We start from the raw sequence: 19,579 nt of genomic DNA on the forward strand, positions 1-19,579 counted from the left end.
GAAAATGATGATGTCATCCTGGAATAGACAACAGATTCGTGTTAGCTCTGTGAGGCAGTGGCACCTGCATTCTCTTTATCTTCAAGTCAATCCCATGAAGTAAACTCCATCACTCCTAGTTACAAATGAGGACCATGTAGCCTCAGAGAAAGTCAAGTCTTGTCTCCCAAGAATTCTACGCTATTTGGTTAGGGGAGCTGGGGCTCAGCCTAGACCCCAACAACATTACTACATGTGTCCTACATGGCACATTTTCTTCGAGCACAAATAGTTTATTTGGAGTAAGAGGAGAAAGATAGGAAACATCTTGAATTCCAATAAGGGAGCTGAGAGGAGGCTGGCTGGGTGTCCAGATCACTATTAGGGTGGGTTTTTGTTTTGTTTTATTTTGCTTTGTTTGAACATTAACATTGTGGCTGTGTTCTGGAAAGGACACGCATTCTTCATTCTTTTTTCATTACTTGGGAATCGTTGCAACCATTATGCAAAACCAGTAAAAGGAAAACTTAAAAAAAAAAAAGTCATCTGGCAGGCGATGCCCAGCCGAAGAACAGCGCGGGTCTCACGGGAGAACAATATGCATTTTGTAAACTTTCTTAAGAGACAATTTATGGTTTCGAGAAAACAAAACAGGAAATCGAATTAAAAGGAGAAACATACTTAAATAATGCTCGAGTGATGACATAACCCACCCAATCTAACAATCACAACTTAAGGTCAGGCATGGTCAGCTACAGGAATTTTCTGGCCTTGGTTGGTAGTGACCTTAAGTGAAGAGAGATGTTTACTTATTCGAGTGGTACTGCCTCACAACTTTGCAATAGATGAGAACTATTTTTTTTAAAACTGGAAATAAGGCTCCTGAAACAACATCTTTTACTGAAAACACAGAAAGAGGGCCTGCCTTCTGACATCATGAATGTTGGTGCTGGACTCTGGATTAGCGGAGCCTCACGCTGGAATGAATTCAGGGTATGTCAAGTAGGTGTTCTTTCTTCCCATAATCCCATGCTCAATACCTCCTGGGGAGTGAGGGACTAAAAAAAAATCCATTACAAAAAGCTGAGTTTTTATAAAGATACCATCCTAGTGAATACACACACACACACACACACACACACACACACACTATGTTGTGTCTGGTAAAAAAATGGTTTCAAGGAAAGAAAGTGGATTCCTAATTTAAACCAGTATGCTATGTCTGCAGTCTCCTTATAGTAATGTTTGTTTAGTTTTCCAAGATTCTTGAAGAGCAGGGGGCAAAACAGAGAAACTGTGGACACTTGAGTGAATTTAAATGTTGGATCTTTACTCAAACATTTTATAAAGAAGGTTCTTTTTCTTCCCTGGTTGTAAAACAACACTGTTATGTATGAAAACTAAGATTTTGACACTGTCCATTTTCTTTTCTATATTTCACAATATAATAGCATGATTATAGTATAGCCCAGCCGTGGGCAAACTACAGCCCGCGGGCCGGATCCGGCCCGTTTGAAATGAATAAAACTAAAAAAAAAAAAGACTGTTCCCTTTTATGTAATGATGTTTACTTTGAATTTATATTAGTTCACACAAACACTCCATCCATGCTTTTGTTCCGGCCCTCCGGTCCAGTTTAAGAACCCATTGTGGCCCTCGAGTCAAAAAGTTTGCCCACCCCTGGTATAGCCTCTATTTTATAGTGAGGATATTGAGATGATGATGATGATGATGATGATTTTCCATAACAAAGCTCTTAACCACTACCCTAATCTGCCTCAAATGTGGATCAAAAACCTGTGCTATCATTTAATTGTGATAATATAATTAACTTGGTCTAAGCCCGTGGTCGGCAAACTGTGGTTCTCGAGCCACATGCGGCTCTTTGGCCCCTTGAGTGTGGCTCTTCCTAAGCCTTAGGAGTACCCTAATTAAGTTAATAACAATGTACCTACCTATATAGTTTAAGTTTAAAAAATTTGGCTCTCAAAAGAAATTTCAATCGTTGTACTGTTGATATTTGGCTCTGTTGACTAATGAGTTTGCCAACCACTGGTAAGAAAAAAAAAATTTCAGGACTTGCTTGTCTCTATGAATTTGTTGTAATGAGGTTGGGTTTATAAACAACACACAGAAGTCTTCTTGTTCAATCTGTGTTGTGATGGATGGCACACATCTCTGGGTTATCTGACCAGATTCATCAGTTCAACCAAACACAAGTTACCGCATCACAGGATCATTGAGCCACTCACCACCCAGAGATGAAATTCCTTAGAGCATCAGCCATATACAGGGTGTCCCCCCAAAATAGCTATACACTTTAACAGCTGATAGCTCAATTTTGAAAATGAAATGTATTCAGAGTGTGTGTATACATTGTTGGGGGACACCCTATCCATCCCTCTTGTATCACTGGTACCTGATCCCAGTATAGACTAAAAGTCAGCTAAACGAATCAGGAAGATGAGGTTTATGGCTTAATTTACTCTCGTAAAGGTTTATGTGGTGTGGTAGATTATTTGCAACCTGGCTGCTATAATTCCTCTCTGTGTATGCGTGACTCTTGGCTTGGCCATGTGATTTGCCTTAACCAACAGATGCAGCAGAAGTGGTGGCATGTGAACCTGTCCACAGAGGTCTTGCAGCTTCTACTCTTGAGCTCTGGGGCCTTGCTACCAGCCCAGACTATCCCACTGACTATGACCACCCATTTCCACACGTACCAGTGAGGCCTAATCAGTCCATAAGGCCCCAATTTCATCACTGGGACATATACATGACCCCATCTGAACCCAGCCCACATGACTGACCTGTAGAATGATGAGCAAATAAGAGGACTAAAATGGTCCCCCTTTTTAAGTCACTGAAATTTGGAATAGAAAATAGGAATTTTTTTAAGATAGGAATAGAAAACTGATACCTATGAGCTTTGAAAGCTGAATATTTTCATCTAGCTCATCGTTAAAGTGAATAAAACCAGACAAATTATGAATAAGAAACCCACTAAAAAGATCCATTTTAAAAAACCTCTTATAGTTGAACACATCTCCAGCACATGAGGGAGGTTCTTCAGAGGTAATCAGCGGGGACGTTCTGTTCTTATTTTGTTTCTTTTTCTTAGAGGAGCGGGTGCTATGAAACCAAATTTGCAGGTCAACCTGGGGGCATGTCTTCACAGACTGAGGACACATGTTTGGTTACACCTGTGTCTTTTATTGTTTGATAATACGTCAAGTGAAACGAAATCGCCTGATGCTGTTTTTCTTTGGAATTTGATGTGCAACAATAATAGTTCCGTGATAATAAACTTGGATTCGAGGAGTGGTCATAAGGGTAGAGTGGAAATAAAATGAAACATTGGAATAAAGCCCTGCCCATGAAGATATGGAGCGCTCAGTCCACTGAGGGGTGGGTGGGTTTCAGAGGAGAGCAGGTTGAAGGTACTTGATAGAAGAGTAATAACCCATTGACCGGGTATAGGAAGAGGTCAGTAACTACAAGTTGGTTGGCTGAGGGTGTTGTCCTGGGGTGAGGAAAAGGGGTTTCCTCGTTTTAAAAGGCTGTGTGGTTTTTTTTTTCTCCTAGCCAGAATGCCAAAAGCAGCAGAAAATCATTCTCTTGTTCTCAAAACTTTGCCAATGTAATATTAAATATAGTGCAATTACCATATTTTTGGCAGTGAGTGAAGCACTTCTACACATTGTCTCAATTCCACAACCATTTTGGAAGAAATGTTGTCACTACTTTTTATCAATAAGGAAACTGAGGCTCAAGAAGGCTGAGTAACTTGCCAAGCCGACAGCTACTAAGCGATTGATTGGGGTCTCCCCTCGGAGCACCTCCACTAACCACAAGGCTAGACTCTTGGATTCCTGGAAACGAGAATGTGATGAGAGACTTGGAGAAGGAAAAACATCCAAACAGCTAGACATCCATCCATCATAGACACGCATGACATGTAACCAGGAGGCTCTTCTGCCCATATCTTCGTCACTGTGCCTACATTGTCCCAGATGAAAATTCGATTTGTTATGACGAAGACACCAATTCTCTCCAGTGCATATTTTTTTCTTTCAAAATACAAAGTGGGAGGCTTTATTGAAAAAAAAAAAGTCTCCCCCTAAACTAAAACAATGTTATTTTCAGCTAGGATTTGCCATTGTGTAGAAATACTTTTTGTTCATTGTGTAGACTGTAATCAAGATTGAAGCAAATTCAAGAATCTGTCCTGGGGATATTGTTGAAAAGTCCCAACAGATATGAATTCTTGAAGAATTCGGCGGGACTGTTAGCTGTGTTTTCTACTTGCAGTGGAACTGGGAAGACTTCGGGTCTGAGAAAGCAAATTGAGAAAATACACCCCCTTCTTAAACTCTTCCTACTAGGAGATCTCTCCGTGTCCCACCATGTACACATCCTTCTTTTTGTAATTCAATCGCAAGCCATAGTTTCTCTGTTCTGAATGTTCTGGACAAGAGGGCCACATACACATGGAGTAACTATGGAGGTGTCAGAGATGGCAGATGACATGAGCAGGCTGAAAAAGCTTTCCGAATCCCCATTTATGTAACACCAAACAAAGTTTTGATGTCCAATCAGATAAGGGCTTATAAATTATAGTAAAATTTGGGTAGCATGGACAAGTTTTCATGAACAAGTTTCTTTTTGTATTTTTTTTTCAGTTGCCTACAAAGATAGGAAAAGTTTCCAATCCAAAACCAATTGGCTATCATTGAGGAGCTCATGACCCATAATTGGGGTGTTCATGCTCCCTCCTGAAGCAAATCTGTGCTGTAACAGACACTCCGATATGAGGGTAGGATCCATACTATTAATTAATTGGTTCAGGATGCTGTTCTAACATGCCTTTGATATCGACTATCTTTTTTTTTTAATTGTTCACTTGATTCAAATACAGACAACTAGGGGATCGGAAAAAAAGGACAGAACGCAACTGGGAGCAATTTGGAAAGCTTGCATCATGTAATGAAGTCACATCTATGGAGCTGAAATGAACCAGACTACTGGCTGCTCACGCTGGGACCACTTCAGGTTATCTGGAGACGATGACATCATCGCGAAGGGGACAGGACCACCCGCCTCTGGAGGGCTGACCCGACTCAATCCCCCAGTTACTGTCCCAGCTGGCTTTTCAATTTTTATTCCTCAGGTTTTGTTTCAGTTTGAGTCATCTTTGATCATTTCCAACATAACGGTCAATACTCCTCTATCAGAGAGGGAAACCTTTCTACCACCAGTGGCTCTTTGGTGATCATGGGGAAGACAAAGGGGACAGTACGCAAGCTGAAAATGGACTCTCTCTGTCCCAGATGGAGGGGGTGTGAATCTTGGGGGAGAGAAGATGAAAGTAGAAGACGATGCGTCTTCTCACCAGCGTGGATGCTGAAATGTACAGAACACGTTGTTTACGGCATCTCCGGGCTGCGAACCAGCCTGTGATCGCAGCTGGCTGGGGGCAGAGCCGAAAGGGCAGCAAAACCCAACTCGTTTGAAAAAACACACACACAAATCCTTTTCACTGCCCGTGGACGAAATTACCGACTGACATGCTAAACCTATTAAATAGGTATTTTGCAAATTTTGAAATGAGGAAAAATGCTATGTAGAAATTTTTACAGATGCTGAATGATTATAAATGTGGTTAAAGATGTGGGACTCGCTCCAACTTTGTTCTTTCGTGGATTGCTATTAGCTTACATGTGAAATCTCTGTTGGCCACGAATTTCACATTGTTCTTCCAAATGTAATCATTTCTCTCTTTTATCTGATCTCCTACAGTCTCTCTGTTTTCATCAATATCTGACAGCAATTCCCAGAGATCCAATATAGTCCACTCTCATATCCTTATGTGTACTTCTCTCTTTGAAATCTAATCCCTTAGCAGTGAAATAATTTATTGTGCTTTATTTAGACTTTTATTTTTTGCATGTGTTTTGATACTGTCCTTTGGAAAAGAGTTGTTTGGAAATTTAAACCAACTGTTCACTAAAAGTTATGAAAGCATGATTAAGAAATTTTCTCTCTTTTTAAATGCCCTTTTTTGATCCTTTTTTTTTTTTAGTGTGCTATGGCAAATGCCACAAAGTCCATGGGTCTGGCAACGATGGGAAAATGAAGATGAAAACTTCTTGGAGCTCAGCTAACGGGTAAGCCATACAGAGGATATAATGAGCCAGAAAAATTAGTGACAGTCTTATTGTTCTCGAAAACCCTTAGATCTTGTGGTTGTTAGAACTGGGAGATGTTGACTTCATTGAATGTGACTTTCTCGTGATATGACGATGGCCTGACATATTCACCTAGTTAACAAGTGGGAGCTACTCGGTTCCAAATTTCATGAGACTATATTTCTCTCCGTCTTGAGTCCTAAAGAAATGCATTTTGTGAGCACTATCTGAGGAGAAGTTTTTATGGGTACATTACAGTCTAATAGGTGCGTTGTTAAGTTAAAGGGGGAACTTGTTCCAGCGAAGTAGTTGGCAGAAAACCATAAATCTTAATGGATAGGAAAATATGCCTTTCAATAAAAAAGGAAAGAGAGAAACAGACCCAGGAAGCAAACAGGCAGGAAACCCTGCTTCAGGGCTCCTTGAAATATCAGGCTTCTGAGTAGCATCTAGCAGCACGCAGCCTCTTCCAGTGTTTATGGTCACCCCACCCACATATTATCATTGTCCTCTTCCCGAGTCCCTTCTAGTCCTTCAGAAAATTGTCCCTTGGTGGTGCCAAAAATTTGAGGCAAGAAGGAAGAATGCCTCGCTTTAGGGCTAACCTGTGAAAATGTGTTCTGTTGCCAGTGTGGTGGTGGTTGGGATTTATTTTTTTTCTCCTCTTCTCACATGGCCCTCATATCCTGGCTCAATAGATCTTGACGTGCAAATAAAATTCCATCCTGAATAAGTAAGCTTTGTTTATTGGTTGGAGGCTGAAAAACTCTATTTCTTATTCTTCTGTTCATCGTGGAAGATATACGTACCACTGCTTATTCCTGAAGTTCACTCCTCACCAGTAAAATGGACAAGCAGAGGGAGGATCTGGGTACAAAGAAAGCTCCTGCTCTTCTGTAACCAAGAAGTGAGAATGTGAATTAAATAGCTCCTGGGGTACTTCCTGCAGCCCTAAGCATCCTTGAGATACTTGCAGGACATTCACTGTGTTGATAAAATTTTGTCTGTAGAGACCGTGTGTACCCTACACAGACACGAGTGACCATACTTGCCCATCCGTGAAAGCTGGTTGAGTGTTTTTGGTGCTCTGGAGTCAGATGTGGACAGAACAGAGGTAGCCTCCTTCATGGAGCTATTTACATTTGCATAATGTTCAACACTTTGAACGAATTGTTCAACCAACCAATTAATTATTTGACAAGGTTGATTGAACCTGCATTATGTGCCACAGTTACGTGACTATGTGAGGTGTTAGGATTCAAAGACTTGATCCTGACTCTCAAGGAACTCTTGAGTTTAGTGGGTGAAAATCTGAGCCAGTACATACAATAAATTATAACTGCCCTGGTGATAGGGCTAGCGTGAGCGTTCAACCATAGTGGGTCATGTGATTAGGGTAGATGGAATTTTTTAATCTGACTCCATCATCTCCAGTAGCCAATCTTTTCTCTAGACCTGTCGTGATAGAACTTGGCATTATCCTGATATGACGTGTGCTTTTTTCATGTGCTCCCCTAATGCTTTACAAAACTTGCACTGTGGATATTGACTGTTTTTCTATATCAAGTTTAGTTCATCTCATAACTTCAGACCCCACTAGTTCAAGGATTGTGCTGCACCGGGTACTTGCTATAAGAATTACTGTAAAGAGATACATTTAAATCAGACAGTGCTTAATCTTAAAAGTTTATACTTCTATTGGTTCTGAGTCAGCTTCAGGCTAGTAGCCTTGCCACTCAAAGGACCTCACAAAGTCATCTTGAATTTGGGACATCAAGGAATAAATTCAAGATGTTTGCCACGTTTGAGGCAAAGGGAATGTACTGAATATTGGGAGGGAGGGAATGTCATCTCTCGTCCCTGGTAAACTGCTAACCTACCAAGATGTGCCCAAGGAGAAAAATCAAAACATATTTCAACAGGGTTTCTATTTAGTGGTCACATTCTTGAATATTTCATCTTGTCACTATTTTGTCCCAAAATAGATGTACAAAGTGGTCCCAGAGGTTTTCTTTGTTTTTCTTCCTGTGAGATGGAAGAACTATTTTGCTCAACTTGAAGTAGCACAAACTTAGTTTTTTCTTACACTTTTTAAATTAAAAATTTTTTTCAGCCTAGAATTTCTTTACCTTCCTTCCAACAAAAGCAATGGATAAAAGGAAGGGTATATAACAATCTTATATTTATGCAAAAAAGAGCTTGTGGCGGGGGATGGGGGTAAGAGATCAACCAAAGGACTTGTATGCATGCATATAAGCATAACCAATGGATACAGACTAGGGGGGTGAGGGCATGTGTTGGGAGGCGGGAGTGGCTGGGGAGAGGTCAATGGGGGAAAAGGAGACATATGTAATACTTTAAACAATAAATAATTTTTTAAAAGAGCTTGTTAGCATCTACCAAGTGTGAGAGAGCAGGAGGAATTGCCATATAAAAACGAAATTGCAAAATTAATTCAACACGGTTCCTTAGAGCAAGCATGTCAAACTTGCTTTAGAGCAGCGGTTCTCAACCTGTGGGTGGCGACCCCTTTGGCGGTTGAAAGACCCTTTCACAGGGGTCGCCTAAGACCATCCTGCATATCAGATATTTACATTATGATTCATCACAGTAGCAACATTACAGTGATGAAGTAGCAACGAAAATAATTTGATGGTTGGGTCACAACATGAGGAACTGTATTTAAAGGGCCAGAAGGTTGAGAACCACTGCTTTAGAGGTTCCTCATCTAATGGAGATGATAGACATACAAACAAGTAACTATGTTATACTCCACTTAGTCAATAACTGTTTATTGAGCAGCTGCTATGCACTAGATGTGAGATGGGCTCCGGGAATATAATACGGAACAAGACTCAGATTCCTGCCCTCATGGAGTTTACCTTCAAGATGGGAAGACAGGCCACAAATGAATGCATATAAAAATGATCAAATACATACATACATGAAGGTGATTAACTCCAGGAAGTAAACGAAGTGGGAGCTCTGATAGTGAATGTAGAGTTTTTCATCACAGAACGTGTGAACATGAAGGTTTCTGTAGTTAGTACTCACTGGAATAGTTGTCAGTCATGTAATGAGAGAGCTGGGGCATGGATGCTCCAGTGGCTTATGGTGAGGGCTACAGGTGAGAGCCAATCCAAATGTCATATCCTCGTGTTAAAAACTTGTCTGAAACCCGCAAGGCCGAGTAGCAGTTACTTCTCTTACCAGACACTTGATTTGATGGTGATGGAAATATTGCTGCTCTGATCAATTCCAAAGCAGGTTAAAATTATTTGTATATAAAAAAGTATTTGTATATACACCTGGCTTCCCACCAGGCTGAGTTTTCATTCACCATTTTCCATTGTACCTTGTGCCAGACCTGGGGTAGGTGTCACAGTGCTTTTGGTTTTGGCTCATTCTCCTCTCTTCCATCAGCTGGGACCACACCCCAGGTGAGACTATGAGCAGGGTGCAGACTCCGGCACAAAGCCAGCGGAATAATGAGCCTAGGAAGCTAAAGATCTGTCTCACTGGTCCCACAGCCCGAGGGCAGACTCGCTTTCTTTTCTCTTTCACTGTAAAATAGAACCTATAATAACCAGGAGGGAGCCACGGGGAGCAGAGCTGACAACCAGCCAGAGAAAGGGGGACCACAGGGCTGAGAACCAGAAAGGACAGGGAGAAAATGGAAGAATGGAAGGAGAGACAGGAGATCGACGGGAGCAAAGTCTCTGTTCATCTTACATGGCAGGAAGCTAGTGAAGAAGGGAGAATTGAGGCTCTGAACCCATCAGAGACTCTGGGCGATTACCAAATTCCCAACTTGCCTTTGAGATTTTTTTATAAGTTAAAGTATATGATGCCAGTGTGTAAGGTTGGACAATGTTATGTCATTTTCTAGACATTGGGTGTGGTTTTTTAAAATTTTATTTTATTGTTTAAAGTATTACAAATAGTAGTACATATGTTTCCCTTTTTTCCCATTGTCCTCTCTCTGGCCTCCACTACCCCTGGCGCATGCCTTCTCCTCCTCCCAGCACCCCCCCAGTCTGTGTCCATTGGTTATGCTTATATGCATGCATACAAGTCCTTCAGTTGATCTCTTACTAACAGTTTGAATATGTAAACAGAGGTGGTCCTCTACCTTCATCTTTTGAAAAGAGGAGTAAAACAATGGGTTTATAAATGGTAGGAGCTGAATAGTTGATTAGTAAATGAATAAAAGTTATCAGTGAAAGATATGTCATGGCTCGTCTAGTGATGTTGGATTGCTTGCAATAACATTAGCCATATCAGTTGGGCTCCTTCCATTGGAAGGAGGACACCTAGTTATAGAGAGGGAAAGCAGGCAGGCACCGTTCCAGAATGAAACAAAACGCTTATACAAAGGTCTAACTGGGTTGGCTAAAAGTTTTAAGTCTTAACAGTATAAAGTGGAGAGATATAAAATGTCTAGAATAATTTAAATTGTGAGGAAAAAAATTTAGGGTGCCTCACGGGGACTTGGTGGGCGGAAAGGTATGGTACTCATGTTAGGAAAATCAATGATGAATAAAATAATCATTCACAGTTTACAAGGGGGTACTTTTCTGAAAAGCACCTCTTCTATGTACAGTTTATTTGCTAGAACTCAAATTTATTTGCCAGGGCTCAGCATATGCCATCACCTACCTTCCAGGGGTTGAAAAATATAGTTTTCATTTTTCAGGAATGAGGACTAGGAAACAAAGGTGGTGAACATTGAGTGTTATCTCTGGCACAAAACTCTTTTCTACAGTCTTTCTCAGTTGATCAGAAAGTATAAAAATTTCCACAAATATTGTTTATTCAGACTGAACTCTGAAATTTGTATAAGTTTTCCAATGAACTTGCTTACATTTTTTCATTTTAGCAAATCTTTACAAAATTCCTGATTTTTTTAAAAAGTGATCATATTACTTAAGGGCTCGATTTTATGGTCTTTTATCCATATCCAGAAGGATGAGGCATAAAACATATCTACCCTTTGTCAATGCCCAGACCCTCCCCACCTTGTCTGTGATGGAGAGGGATAGTCATTTTTGTCCTGTCCTTGGGGTTAAGGGACATCAGATTTCAGTACCCAGATATAAAATGTTTTATTTGCCGTCTACAGTTGACAAGGGAGCACGGTGAACAGGAGCCTTAGTTGAGAGGCTGTGGGGTCGCTCTGCTCTGTAAAACGGAAACAAACATTGCTGGCGTCAAGTGCAAACATACTGGTGTGGGCATTCTCATCAGATATGCGGGAGGGTGAGCTGGGGTTGCTTCTTCTGCTTTGATAACTTCAAGTCTTTAATCTGAGAAAAATAAAGCTGGACAGTTAGTCATCGGCACATATGTGGCATTTATGGAACATGGAACTGTGAGGAGTGCTCAGGGGAGGGAAGGGCTGGACAAGGCGGGTGGGCAGTAGTAGCTAGAGGGCAGCAGTACATGGGGAGAAAGGACATGTGACTTAGAGCTCTGGCTTCCCGTCAGAGGGTCAGCCCGGGGTTCAAATCTTGTTTGTTCTTCTTTGTAGCTTTGTTTCTGGGCCCAGCTATTTCAGTTTGGTAAGTTCCATCCCCTCCGCTACCAAAGGGCGATAACTGTGCTTTCTTTGTAGGGTTATTTTGAGGACTCACTGTGTCTGTGTCTGTCTGGGACATAAATGCTCCATAAAGATAATCATTGTTATTGTGGATGGTTCAGGAGTTATCACTGCTTTGGCAGGTGAATTCAGAAACCCATTGCCTGAAAAATGTTTTAAAGTTACTGGGATCTGCTAATGATGGCGGTTTGCTTCATTTCCACATAATATGAATGGGCATTGCCAGATATTTTTCCTATTCTTAATTTATGTGCATTTTTTTAACACCCACAGCATCTCCATTCCCCCCCCCCCCTTCTCTGTGGTGGTTAGCGTGTGACTGGACTGAGGCTTGTCGAGACAAAGTAGGACGGAAAGCGAGGTCCTGAAATAAACAGTGTGAACATCAGTAATACTTTAATTTCCATGTTTCTTGGTTATGCAAGCCCACTGCTTTGGAATTTCAACATAACCTTGAACCATCACCAGCTCTAATTTTCCTCACACTTCAACCAGTAGTAATTGGGCCCTGCCTCTTGCTGCCGCTGCCGCTGCTGGCATTTCTGTTGTTGCCTTTCCTTTGCTTTCAGTCACTTTGTTTAATGCTCTCTGGCAGCTGCAGGAGCTGGATGCCAAAGCGCTGTGCTTGTCGCATCTGGGCCATGACTCCTGCTCTTGCAGCAGGGCCGCTGGACCAGGCCTCTGGCTCTGAAAGAAAATGGCCGTGCCCTAACCGGTTTGGCTCAGTGGATAGAGCATCGGCCTGCGGACTCAAGGGTCCCGGGTTCGATTCTGGTCAAGGGCATGTACCTTGGTTGCGGGCACATCCCCAGTGGGGAGTGTCCAGGAGGCAGCTGATCGATGTTTCTCTCTCATCGATGTTTCTAACTCTCTATCCCTCTCCCCTCCTCTCTGTAAAAAATCAATAAAATATATATATTAAAGAAAATGGCCTTGCCCTTGCCCGGCTGGTGTGGCTCAGTGAGTTGAGCATCGACCCATGAACCAGCGTTTAAGAGGTTGGACTTTGGAATCAGAGGAACCAGACCTGGGTTTGCAAAACACCTCTGTCTCTTAATTATCTGGGTGCCTTCAAGCAAGTTGTTTAATTGATATCGGTCTCTGTTTTCTCACCTGCAAAATGACGTTTCTTCCAACTACCCCAGGATGTTGGCTACATGCGCTAATATCCACAAAGGCCCTGACTTAAGGATTAGAAGAAGGTAGTAATAATTGAAAAAACACAAAAAAGTTTTAGAGGTGCTGAAAGTATCCAAAGTAATGACGTGGTCTCACAACATGGTCCTACATCCCTCCTTCTGTGGCATCTATTAGTAGATATTTATTTACTAATGAATATCAGCCTCAAAGATGTTCCTGCTTTACTATCCAGTCTGGGGTGGGAAAGGGCTTTGGAAGGAAAGATATAGCTTCTCTATGCAACTATGGAACCACTGTTATTGTCATCGTCAGCATTGTTATCATGTGTAGAGGGCCAGCTGATAACAGCTTTTCCAATGTTAAGTCAGGGTGGACCCCACCCCAGCCCCACAATGAATCAGACTGCTTTCGTAACCAAGAGCTCTGCCTGAAACTGAAGATTGTGACCTTAGCTTCGGTGAAGGTTACTCTCTGATTCCTAATGATGTGCTATCTCGGGATATGCTACTCAGTCATAGGAAATAATAAGTAACTGTAGCCATGAAAAATGATTTCCTGAATCATTAATTGCAAAGGAGAAATGGTGTTCAGAGAAAGGAAGTGATCTACTCAAAGAATGGGAGTGTTCCCTTTCCAATTGGTACAGTGATTAAACTGGAGTTGTAGGAAGTGTGGTATCTCTCTCCGGGAGGTAGAGGAAAGCATTCCATACCTTCAAGGCAGACACCACCATTTTTGTGCAAAGAAATTTAATTATCAGGGATTTCCATGGGCAGTTAGCTGGTCTTGGGAAAGAAGAAAAAAGTAAAAATAGCAATATAAAAGTAAGGTAAAAAAATACAGATATTACACAGTTCATGAGTATGTCCCCCGACACTCCAAAACATACCCACAAACCAAAGTGGTTTGGGATAAGCTACCAGAGTTATTTTGTTTTGTTTTGTTTTGTTGAAAGCTGAATACAGTTACCAAGACTTTTTGTGTGTCTGTGTGTGTTGGGAAGGGAAGAGGGGTAAGCAGTCTACATTTCCTATGTCATATGTATGGTGCTTTGGGAATCCTTGTCCTAGTTTGGTCCTAGGTTAACTTGGGAGGTCACAATGCTTATATACTTGGAAGTGAAATGTAAGAAATTTTGATTAGTCTGTGCCCCTGAATAGTAAAGGACTCTGGAACATAAAAAGACCCCATTTATTAGCCATGAACTAGACAATCATTTATGGCCTAATTTAGGTGCAGAGAAGAATGTTGCCCTCTGCTTACCCTGACAAATGGGAGTTCATTATGAGGTCATCTGGGAAGAAAGAGAAAAGGCCAGGCCTCCCAGAAAACTGGATACAACCATAGTTCTGAATTGATAGTAGCCTTAGTGGTCAACAGGAGCTCTGGTCACGCCTTCCTACTTTTTAAATTGACCATTATCATGACTTAGTTACTTGGTCGTTGCTTCTCAACTCTTTCTCTCTCTCTCTGTCTCATTTTTTTATATTCCCAAGAGATACTATATGAGTTCATGCTCCCTAGAGATCCTGTGGGGTCAGCCACTGATAATCCAAGACAATGAATGAGTTTCCCAAGCTCTCACGTTATCTCACCTAATAGGCTACTGGCCAGTTTTTGCAGTTGACTTTGGTTTGTGCCCCATCAGCTCTGGACCAATTCTTCAGTCATACGGTGACCTACATGTAAAGAGCGCCTCAAAAGGGGGATGTGGATGTGGCAGACACTCAGAGCTTTATAGTCAAAAAGCCAAAATAATGCAAGATGCCTGTTATTTTAATCTGGGCCTAAGCGGTCTGATTATGGACGTACCAGTGCTGCCATCTCAATATTACCATATCTGATTTATTTGTGCATATAGAAAATAATGTAGAGTATTTTAATACATACATGTGTAACATACATAGAGAATCATATATATATGACTATATATATATGACTATATATATGATATATCTATGACTATATATATGACTATATATATATGTATATATAACATAGATTGAAAATGTTTGAAGGTATAAAAATTTTTTGACATATGCAGCTGTTAAGTTGAATGCTTGATATGTACAGTGAGGCTCCCTCATGGTTTAGCCAAGATGGGCCAAGTAAAAAGACAGCTGAATTGCTCTACAGATAAATAGAAAGAATATTAAGTATTCAGGGGCATTCTCCAATCTTGTTATTCTTTGTATTTTACAAATGAGAAAAGTGATGTTTAAAACAGTGGAATAAGTGCCACATGTTTATTTAATCTACAAACATATTGAGTGCCTGCTGTGCGCCAGGCACTAGGGACTTCACCCTCATGAGCCTCCGCGGAGTGAGGGGAGAGGGCAAACAATGCAAAAGTAAACATGTATATCACATAATTTAGAGTCATCATCAATTCTGAAAAGAAAAAAAAAATGAAGGACTAAGGAAATAGAACATGAGTGAGGAGGGTACATTCCAATTGAGGGCAATTCAACTGCCAGCAACTCTCATAGTGAGGATTAAAATTAATCGCAAATAGTCATGTCATGTTGAAGAATTCTAAACTAAATCACAGACAGTAAAAAAACTGGTAGAGGAGCATCCCATCTAGAAACTAATGCTCTGAAGTGGAAAGAGCTGGTTGTGTTAAAGGAAGAAGAAGGGGGCGGGGGGGTCATGATGGCAGGAGCTTCCAGAGACAATGGAGAACATAATCAAAGATAAAGACAGAGAAGTGGGTGTTGGTAAGATCACAGAGGACTTGCCAAGTATGCTAAAGTATTCGGAGGAGGTGCCACTGGTCAGTTTTGAATCCAGAATGCCATAGATTGTCTTATGTTTTGGAGGATCGTGGCGACTTTTGTGAAGGATGATAATGCAGAAGGCTAGCCAACATGCAAATAGTAACACAATAGACAATGGGAGGCTATTGTGATTGTCCAGGTGAGAGATTATGATGTTATGGGAGGGGTTGGGAAATGGTTGGATTCAGTATATACACTTTGAAAATAGAGTGGACAGATTGCTTGGTGTATGGGAAAGAGCAAAATCAAAGGTGACTCCTGGATTTTCAGCTCAAAGAATTAGGTCAATGGTAGTGCCGTTTTCAGAGCTGGGAAACATTACAGAAACAGGTGTGCTGTGGGGGAAGAGTCCCGTTGGGTGGATTTTAAGTTTGAGACGCTTATCAGATATCCAAGTTGAGTGTTGAAAACGCATTTAGAAAATGTATCCCAGAGCTCTCAGCAGAGATGAAATCTGGGAGTCATTGGCATATGGGCAACATAAGGGAGAAAGCCGCCCTTCAGGCTCAGAATTTAAACAAAGCAGGAAATTGGAGCACAAGATGATGAGGCAAGGTGACTAGTGGAAATACAGCCTCCCCTTCTACCCCACCTGTTCCCTCTTCTTCAAGAGTCCTTGGAAATATCAAGAAGGACTTTATATGAGATGAGGCTTCCAGCCTGTCTCCCCTTTTCCTATTCCAGATGTTTGGGGGTTGGGGGCATACAGGTCACAGACACTTGGGTTGTGATTATAAAAGCCAATTTAGGACATCTGTAGCTACATACTTGTGCCTTTTATGAAAGGAACAGTACCTGAATGTTTCATCTAAGGCAGTGGTTCTCAACCTTCCTAATGCTGCGACCCTTTAATACAGTTCCTCATGTTGTGGTGACCCCCCAATTTCATTGTTACAAATTGAACATAATGAAAGCATAGTGATTAATCACAAAAACAATATGTAATTATATATGTGTTTTCCGTTGGTCTTAGGCGACCCCTGTGAAAAGGTCGTTCGATTCCCAAAGGGGTCGTGACCCATAGGTTGAGAACCGCTGATCTAGGTGTTTTGAACAAGGTCGATCTAGGTCAATAGGGCCTGTACGTTGAAATCTCAGCTAATTGGAAATATGAGTCTGAATCACAGAAGAGGAGTCAGGGTCTGAATGTGAGTTTGGGAGTTATCTAGAAGTTGGAGCTTAGATGTAGTGGCTACCTAAGGAATCATGAACTAAACAATGCCCTTTGTGGGGATGTATGTGCCTAGGGTCTGGAAGCAGCAAGGAAATAGAGGGGACATCAGAGAAGAAGACAAGCAATATAGAGTGCAGAATATACCCCAGCTGGTGTGGCTCAATGGTTGAGCATCAACCTATGAATCAGGAGGTCACAGTTCGATTCCAGTCAGGGCACATGCCTGGGTTGCAGGCTTGATCCCCAGGAGGCAGCCGATCAATGATTCTCTCTCCTCATTGACATTTCTATCACTATATCTCTCTCCCTTCCTCTTAGAAATCAATAAAAGTATATATATATTTTTTAAAAAAGAATGCAGAATGTAGTTTCAGTAAAGGCAAAAGAAGATATTTAACATTACATAGCAATGACATTCATATGATAATATTTCCTGCAAGGGAGACCTGGATGATCTTGAACTCTCTGGTTTTTTTTTTTTCATGCTCATTTCTCTGTGTTTGCTGGCAAAGTGCAGTGTGAGGCTACACCTTTAGATAATGTTTCACAAAAAGGGCTAAGGCATCTTTTTTTCCCCCCATGAAGCTTCAGTGTAGGGCTTGCTGAGGTGGAAAGAGAACCAAATGCAACTCCCATTTCTGATGAACTTCATAATCGTGTAGAAATGGCATCCGCCCTAATGATTCCGTGCGAGGGATCTAAAATAGAAACGCAGAAAGCCAGCAGCCCACAGCCAACCTCCACCCTTTTCTCATCCTCCTTTGTTTGCATTTGCTCGTTACTGGGAGCCCCTGGACTAAGGAGGGTTCCCATCCTTCCTGGCCAACCCCTGAACTCTGGCATCCTGCCCGGTGCTCAATAGTAGTTCAAAATCCTTTCACCAGAGAGATGAACAAAACATGGAGAGGAAAAACATGGACTGCTCTTCAGTATCCTTGGCTCATGGCTGGTAAATAAAGCCATCATGGAGACACATGGAATTATTTGCCTCAAATCAGTCCTTATGTACTGAAACTCGCCAGGGTTTTCTGCTTCAGTAAACCTTCGTCGTTTCTGGATGAAGATTTCTGTCCAAATTTAAAAATGTATATATATGAGTAAAGGACAATTTACATTTTTATTTAGAAAAAGTGTTTTCCAAATCATAAGTGATTTTCAATGCAATTTTCAGCTGTTTTTGTTTTGGACTTAAATAAATTGGAGTTCATTGTTAATTGTCTAAGATACTTGACAATTCTTTACTGTTAAAGTGAATTGAATTGTTAATAATAATACTTGATTATTCTCTCACTGAAAATGTCTATTCCCCCCTTCTCCCCCTACATACACATACACACCAGCCCTTGTAGAAAGAAGCATGACAGTAGAATGAGAAGAGGCTGGAAGAGGGCAGAAGTTAATTGTGGCACATGGCTGACTTCAAGTTATGGGAGAAATGTACCTCTATACATTCTCATTTCCTTTTTTGGCCCATTTGGACATGAATTCCTCCAGCACAATCCCAGAGCTATCCCCATGTTCCCTTTGGTGACTCTAAGTTCCACATAGATACCCAGTCCTCAAACTGCCTCTGTAGGCAACTCAGCCAATCGGATGAGATGAATGGCGCTCTCTCCCTGGGTCTTCAGTTTCTGGCTCACTGTTTTGTTGTTGTTGTTGTTTTTTTAAAATATATTTTATTGATTTTTTACAGAGAGGAAGGGAGAGGGATAGAGAGTTAGAAACATCAATCAGCTGCCTCCCGCACACCCCCTACTGGGGATGTGCCCACATCCAAGGTACATGCCCTTGACGGGAATCGAACCTGGGGACCCTTGAGTCCACAGGCTGACGCTCTATCCACTGAGCCAAACCGGTTAGGGCCTGGCTCACTTTTACAGCTATGTTCATTCAGCTACATTTACTCTCTGCCCCCACTTCAAAGCATAGCATTGGTGACTCACAGTCATATCAAATCAATACAATAGCCTATTGTTTTCCCCTTCTTTTACCCAACTCCTTTTAAAATATTTTTTTTCTTAGATTCCTGCCCTGGGCTTTAAAAAGTAAAGCCCATGAAAATGGTTTTCAGGTGAGGTATTTGTGAGGCCATGGTATGGTATTTGTGAGGACAATGACTCATGCTGTTCTTGGGGGAAAATATACTAGAACTCCATTCTTGCATTTGAATATTCTTCTTTGATGATTATATATTTTTTTCCTAATTTTACAAAGATCTTCGGTCAACTGCAAAAAATAGTATTTTTAATTGTAGTCTTACAGTATTTAAAAATTAATTAAAGGATATTGCATCTTTTTGATGTTGGTTTTCTAAAAAACTCAAGACCCTAGTATGGTTTCTCACTAATTCAAGTCTATTTTTGTGTCTTTCCATATGGTTTTAAAACTTGGTATTAGATAGTTTTTACTATTTATTGTTTTATTTATTCTTGGGTATTTTATTTTTGTGTTACTATTGCAAATGGGGAATTCTATAAGTTATATCTTATAATTGATTAATGTTGTTATATAGAAGGCAGATGATTACTCCTACCTTTCTTATTATTTTTAAGTGTTTTTGGTATTTAAAGCCAAAATCTGGTGATGGATAGGTTCATTGCCAATTTTACGTCATTGCTTGTAAACCCAAAGGAGATAATAATCAGACCAACTTTTAAATGTCCTTTTTCTAAGAAGCATTTGAAGCTCACATTGCAGTAAGTTTCAAAGGTATCTTGGC

At 41.0% G+C, this 19,579-nt stretch overlaps 1 long non-coding RNA gene across 1 annotated transcript in view; it reads left to right on the forward strand.

The window, feature by feature from the left end:
* The window catches only part of LOC102431275, a 200,250-nt gene that overhangs the window by 80,298 nt on the left and 100,373 nt on the right, over positions 1–19,579 (forward strand). The window contains exon 3 of the long non-coding RNA XR_002830610.1: positions 6,062–6,146. This is a non-coding gene — a long non-coding RNA (uncharacterized LOC102431275). The remainder of the gene's footprint in view (positions 1–6,061; positions 6,147–19,579) is intronic.

This window comes from Myotis lucifugus, unplaced genomic scaffold (assembly GCF_000147115.1).
Source record: "Myotis lucifugus unplaced genomic scaffold, Myoluc2.0 scaffold_133, whole genome shotgun sequence".
Taxonomy (NCBI): Eukaryota; Metazoa; Chordata; class Mammalia; order Chiroptera; family Vespertilionidae; genus Myotis; species Myotis lucifugus.